This window comes from Abramis brama, assembly GCF_963993115.1.
Source record: "Abramis brama genome assembly, chromosome: 12".
NCBI classification, from domain to species: Eukaryota; Metazoa; Chordata; class Actinopteri; order Cypriniformes; family Leuciscidae; genus Abramis; species Abramis brama.
The window spans coordinates 17,159,805-17,167,352 of NC_139974.1; the positions used below are offsets into that span (position 1 = coordinate 17,159,805).

General features: G+C 35.7%; 1 long non-coding RNA gene across 1 annotated transcript; it reads left to right on the forward strand.

Annotated features, from left to right (window-relative positions):
* Positions 1-283: 283 nt before the first annotated feature.
* On the forward strand, positions 284-2,435 carry LOC311093116. Its single transcript, XR_014608362.1, has 5 exons — positions 284-487; positions 917-993; positions 1,134-1,213; positions 1,533-1,611; positions 2,101-2,435. It is a non-coding gene; the product is annotated as an uncharacterized lncRNA (long non-coding RNA).
* Positions 2,436-7,548: the final 5,113 nt, after the last annotated feature.

Below are 7,548 nucleotides of genomic sequence, written 5' to 3' on the forward strand. Positions count from 1 at the left end.
TGTGAATTTACCATTTTGTCTGCTTGCCTAACAGTTTACATTGAATTACTACATTTGTATTCACACTGTCATGTCATTTGACCAATTAATTAAATATTAATACAGACTGCACTCAATAGCCTACAACACTATGTTAACTCGCGCAAACTATTGTTATTGGTTGTTTCGCCGTTTTACTTTGAGCATGATTGGTTAATCTGTCTGTCTTCCAGGAAACTGTCCAATGAGAATGTGCGCGGCTCTGCCCGCCTATTTTAAGTTTGAAAATACGTCCGTTATTATTACTCTCGGTCGGTGACGGTGAGCTGCTGCTGCTTGCGTTGATTACTCGGTCAGACCTGGATTATTTTATTTTATTTTATTTTTCTGCCTGTTGAATTCTTAAATTTTGAGCGAATTTGAGTTGATATGTCAATGAAGAACAAAAGCTGGAATGTGAACGGAGGAAGGGGTCGTACGTGGTCTGTAAAAATACTGGCGATATCAGGTAAGAAAACATTTTTCAGTCCTTAACAAGTCTAACGTTTAGGGACACGGTTAAGTTAACGGTCATAGGTTTACTGCAACCTCATAAAATAAATAAGTTATCTCTGTGTGTGTGTGTGTGTGTGTGTGTGTGTGTGTGTGTGTGTGTGTGTGTGTGTGTGTGTTTGTACTGCTTCACCATTAGCGTAGCGATATTAGCATGTATTTCAATGTAAGTTTTAGTACCATCTGACATTGCGGTGTTTTGCTGTTGATAACGTTAACTTATGTGTTTAATATTGTCAGCTAACATTAGTTTAAAAACGCATGAGAGGTAAAAAAAAAGTGTGGGAATGAGTAAAGTGGTAAAACCGTCATTTATTCAGTTTACATAACCTCTTCAAACACTGATAACGATATTGAAAATATATTTGTTTACATTTTTTTTTAGATCAAGCAGCATTGGAATAAAATTATTTATCGGGAGAGAACACCCAACAGAAAGATTCATTCACCAACTAACTTACAGTAAGTCAATTTTACCCACTGTTCGAAAACCTACACTGGGATTAATAGTATTAAGTATGATTTTCATCTTTAAAGTAAGACATTTAACGTTACTGATAGAAAGTCTGAGTAACTTTTTGTCCTTTTGTCTTCTGCTGAAGTGGCTTACTGAAAGTGGATTCATGTCACCTTCATCAGTCCTTTCTTTAATCACTCAAAAATAGGATAAATGCAGCTGCAGGTAAAATTATTTGATGGTTTGATTTTGGTGTACCATTTGGCTTTTTTGTGTGTGCTTCCCTTGCTATGATACACATTTCTGATGGGATTGCCATGCTTTAAGTGTATGTTTACATTTTTAATTATGTAGGCTAACGTTAATACTAACAGTCTCAAAGATGACAACTCAGTTCATGTTGTGTGAATGTTATAATGGCAAACGTTTTTACAATTTAAATCAATTTTTAAGATTGTTTAAAGGAATGGTAAAAAACATAAACAAAAAAACCCCTGCTTTTTATGGACTTTTCATTGAATAATTTCTTCTTTCCCCCCTTCAGATTCGCAAAGGATCCAGATGATTACTGGCAATTTGGTGGAGGATTATTCTTTAGCTGCTACATTGCACTATCACTTCTGGTACAGATTCATTGGCCTTTTGTGTTTTTATTTTATTTTACTTGATTTAATAAATTACTTTTAATTAGTACAATGTATGGTTAGGATTCTGAATTAAAACAGTGTAATGTTCTCCACAAATATTATCAGAAATATATAATTGTTGAAACAATATAAACCTGCATTGAAAGATATAAAGAACAGCAGACCTCAACCCTCTCAGCTCAACACCACAATTTGTTGATTTCTTCATCTGGTTTAAGGATGAAATCATGACCTTATGATTATAGTAACCGTAACTGACACATGGGAGTAATAGTAATTTTTTTACAATTCCACCTTGGGGCTCTGAAGAATTTCTTGTGTAAATGTACATCTGAATACATTAAAATAAGTGTTTTAGAATGGATAGTGTTGTATACTTTGTTTTCTACCCGACAAATTGAACTGTAAAGTGAAAATCTTATACATGATTTATTTTGTATTCAGTGTTTTTGCTTTTATTTATAGGATAGTAGCAGACAGCGGGCACGAAGTGAAGAGGAAGTGATGGCATCGGAATGGACCTCGAGCTGGGACTCTGTCGGAGCACTGCACAAGGCTGTCACATTTTATTGAGAATTTAAAAACTTTTTTTTTTTACACTTTAAATATTAAATGTTTAATTTAAGGGTTACTGTAATTGAACAAAAACTGTCTTTAAATATTCCATTTAGATGTTTACTTCTACAGGTTTTTAACATTACTTTGAAAACGCTGCAATTTAAAGTTTGAGATGTTTTTCTTTTTTTTCTTTTTTGTATTTTTAGACTTGTTTTTTCAGAATAAAACTTTTTACAATCTTGAGCATGTGTTAACTCATTATTTAATGTGTTTAATTAAGCCATTGCCGCCAGTCATTTAACAGTTAACATTTTTTATTGTACAGTATGGACAGTTAATCACAAATTCAGTCAGCATTGTCATGACTCATGTTCCAACTGCAAACTAGTTTGTAATTGAATGTACAATTTTCCCATTAGATACTGTGTCTAGGGTAGTATTGCAAATTATGCATTGCAAGTTACATAATTACAGTTGCTTTGATTTTCTGTACAAATGTAATGTCTTCAGAGAGTACAGTGAACAGGAAACTCAATCTATAGTTTATTCAATGTTGAAAAATAAGATATAAGGTATTATTTTTCAACGTTGTTTCGTTTTGCAAAATCAATTCAACCTCAACGTTGCTGCAAGACGGTGAAACAACGTCACGAAATCAACGGTGAAACAACGTCACGATTTCAACGTTGAATCGTTTTGCAAAATCGAATCATAATCCAACGTTGATTCAACCTTGGTCCCTGACGTTGATTCAACGTTGAATCAACGTTGAAATGCCGGCTGGGTATTATATTAGCGATTTAAAAGCACCCACTCGTGTCACACGTCGATTAACCGGTGGGAAAATATCCTCAGACACATACCTAATAAATGTATATTTAAATACAATATTGGCCTACCTGGTAAAAAGTTTTATATACTATTTTGATGTCCTTTTGGACACAAGAGGGCAGTATAGCCCTATGTTTGCTTTTTTGTTGAACCAAATAGCACTAAATAGCCTGTTTTAACTTTTTCATTCTTCTTGAATTGCAAAAACAGAATAAAATGGGTTTAGTTGTGATATTTGTATTCTTTTATATAGAAATAAATGGTATATAATTACATTTTTAGAAGATTTTTAGTGTTTCCTTTTTGGACATTACTTTAATCCCTCGCCATAGCAAAACCATTTGAGATATTTATTATCCATTCACAATTTAGCATATTTAATGTAGTTTCATCATGTTGAAAAAGTTTGGTACGAATAAAATAAATAGTTTAAGAGGAGTGGCTAAAAATTCAGAGGCTGATTTTGCAAAAAAATTCACATTCAGACCAAAATATCTGACTTCCTGATGGCCAGAGCTATTGAATGTAAATTAGAAAGTTGTCCGGCTTGATGAGAACAATATACAAACTGTTTTTTCTTTACTGTAGTTAAAACTAACCCCCCCACTTTTGTCAAAAGCATGTTGAAAGTGACACACTTCCTGCTGCCAGTTGGTGGCGCTATAACTTTGACTCACAATAGCTACATCCATCTGATCGGCCTCTTACCACGAACACACTGCTGAAGTTTCATCAAGATCAGTTAATGTATGCAGAAGTTATTCCACTTCCGTGTTTCTCTTTTCTCGCCATAAATTCGATTCCTCGCCACAGCCAAACCGTTCGAGATATCAAAAATCCGTCCGCAATTTAGCATCCTCAAAGTCTTGACTACATGCACACCGAGTTTGAAGGGGACACGGTGAATTTTCTAGGAGGAGTATTTCACATTCCACAGCAAGCGTTTTCCAAACAACCCATAATAGCCGACTTCCTGTTGGGCTGGCGTAAAACTTGACCGGGGTAAAGTTGTTCGGCCCGATGAGATCTATATGTGTACCGAGTTTCATATTAATTCATGCGAGCGTGTTTGATATATGGATCAAGTTTTAGAACCCCGTTCAAGGGGGCGCTGTTGAGCCCCCCAGCCACGCCCGGGTACCAGCTTCAGCCCGGCCCTGATGGCCGTGGGTTCTGACCTGTGTGCAAAGTTTCAAGAGTTTTTGAGCACGTTAAGGACCCCAAAAGCCCCTGAAACCTTGATTAACAATATAAAAGCAATAGTCAAATCCCCCCCTCCCCTCACACACACACAGACACAGAGAGAGGGAGAGAAAATTCTTCAGAAAATCCACATTCAAACCAAAATATCTCTCTTCCTGTTGGTCGGAGATGGTTCATGTAAATTAGAAAGTTGTCCGTCTTGATGAGAACAATACACATACCAAGTTTTGTGATTCTAGGAAAAACTAAGCCCCCATTTTTGACTAAAGGTGGCGCTACTGAGCCATTCCACCACGCCCGTTTCTGAAACTTTGCACATGTCTACGGGCTAATAAATGTGATGTGTCTGTCGAGTTTCATGCAATTTCAAGTATGTTAAGAGTCTCAAAAGCATCAAAAAATAATATTAAAGTTTGATGCGTTGCCACGGCAACAGTATCTAAGATATCAATAATCCTTTCACAGGTTTACATCTGCCGTGTGTCTACATTGTACGCATAAAGTTTGAAGCAAATCGGGTAAAAATAAGACACTGATTTCAAAGCATTTTGAAAGTGATGTACTTCCTGCTGCCTGTTGGTGGCGCTATAACTTTGACTCACAATAGTCACATCCATGTGATCGGCCTCTTACAACGAACACACTGCTGAAGTTTCATCAAGATCAGTTAATGTATGCAGAAGTTATAACACACTTCCTGTTTCATGTTTTCGCCATAAATTTGTTTCCTCGCCACGGCCAAACCGTTCGAGATATCAAAAATCCGTCCGCAATTTAGCATCCTCAATGTCTTGACTTCATGCACACCGAGTTTGGAGGCGAATCGATGAATTCCCTAGGAGGAGTACATTAAATTCCACAGCATGCGTTTCCAAACAACGCTAAATAGCCAACTTCCTGTTTGGCTGGCGTAAAACTTAGAGCACGAAAGTTGTTCGGCCCAATGAGATCTATATGTGTACCGAGTTTCATATTATTACATGCAAGCGTGTTTGATTTATGGACACGTGTTTGGATCCCGTTCCAGGGGGCGCTGTCGAGCCCCCCTGCCACGCCCGGGTACCAGCTTCAGTCCGGCCCTGATGGCCGCGGGTTCTGACGTGTGTGCAAAATTTCAAGAGTTTTCGAGCATGTTAAGGGCCCCAAAAGTGCCCGAAAGGTTGACAAAATAATAATAATAATAATAATAATAATAATCCTACCGAAAACAATAGGGCCTTCGCCCTTTCAGGGCTTGGGCCCTAATAATAATAATCCTACCGAAAACAATAGGGCCTTCGCCCTTTCAGGGCTTGGGCCCTAATAATAATAATAAATATAGCTGCGAGCAGCGATTACGGGCCCAAGCCGGTGGCACCGCAAACCCCGGTGCCTTTAGTTACCTAAAGGCACCGGGGTGGCGGTACCGCCGGCTTGGGCCCTTCATCGCTGCTCGCAGCTATATTTATATATATATATATATATATATATATATATACATACATACATACACACACATACATATATATGTATATATTATTGTTCAAAAGTTTGGGGTCAGTAAGATTTTTAATGTTTTTAGGAGAAGTCTCTTCTGCTCACCAAGGCTGCATTTATTGATTAAAAATACAAACAAAAACAGTAATATTGTGAAATATTATTCCAATTTAAAACAGCTGTTTTCAATTTTTAAATATTTTACATAGTAATTCATTTCTGTGATCAAAGTTGAGTTTTCAGCATCATTACTCCAGTCTTCAGTGTCACATGATCCTTCAGAAATCATACTAATATGATGATTGATGCTCAATAAATATTCATTATTATTTTCAATGTTGAAAACAGTTGTGTACAGATTTTTTTTTTCAAAATGCTTTGATGAATGTTAAGTTCAAAAGAACAGCATATATTTCAAATATATATATTTTTAACATTATAAATGTCTTTACTGTAACTGTTGATCAGTTTAACTCATCCTTCATAAATAAAAGTACTGATTTATTTTATTTATTTCCCCCAAAAATAAAATTGTAATTATTACTAACCCAAAACTTTTGAGCGGTAGTGTTTAACGTTACAAAAGCTTTAGATTTCAGATAAATGCTGTTCTTTTGAACTTTCTATTCATCAAAGACTGTACACAACTGTTTTCGACATTTAAAATAATAATGAATGTTTCTTGAGTATCAATCATCATATTAGAATAATTTCTGAAGGATCATGTGACAGTGACGACTGGAGTAATGATGCTGAAAACTCAGCTTTGATCACAGGAATAAATAACAGTTTAAAATATATTAAAATAGAAAGCAGCCGTTTTAAATTGGAATAATATTTTACAATATTACTGTTTTTGTTTGTATTTTTAATCAAATAAATGCAGCCTTGGTGAGCAGAAGAAACTTCTCTGTTATGTGCGCGCCACAGACTGCACGCACGTCCGCTTAGAGTTCCGCCTTTTGCCTTCCGTCAATATTACGTTATTAGAAAAATATTTTTTTAGAGAATCGATTTTTTGACATTTGTGAATCGATTCAGAATCGTCCACGTCCGCATCGCGATGCATCTAAGAATACATTTTTTCTCCCACCCCTAGATTTCATACAACAGGTTAATAAACAGTTACAATTAAGTCACTTACATTTTAGATTCAATGTTGACTGTTTTTGTTCTGTTTCAGCAGCGAAAATAGTTAAACAAAGATCACGGCAGAACCATCACGTGTTTTCTCATAACTGAACGATTCAGCATTTTTAACGAATCGGTTGACTCAAAGATTGAATGATCAATCCATAAACATCTGTCTTAATCATGATCGACTCATTCGAACGAATCGTTTGAACGAATGAATCAATGACTCGCTTATTAAGATGGATGCCTGGCGACACCTAATGGCGGTTTAGTGTTGTTTAAAAGCATCATTCTTTCCCACATGTGTGTGATTTGTGTGTGCAACATTATCATTATTTTTCTTTCACTATTATATTAGCGATTTAAAAGCACCCACTCGTGTCACACGTCGATTAACCGGTGGGAAAATATCCTCAGACACATACCTAATAAATGTATATTTAAATACAATATTGGCCTACCTGGTAAAAAGTTTTATATACTATTTTGATGTCCTTTTGGACACAAGAGGGCAGTATAGCCCTATGTTTGCTTTTTTGTTGAACCAAATAGCACTAAATAGCCTGTTTTAACTTTTTCATTCTTCTTGAATTGCAAAAACAGAATAAAATGGGTTTAGTTGTGATATTTGTATTCTTTTATATAGAAATAAATGGTATATAATTACATTTTTAGAAGATTTTTAGTGTTTCCTTTTTGGACATTACTTTA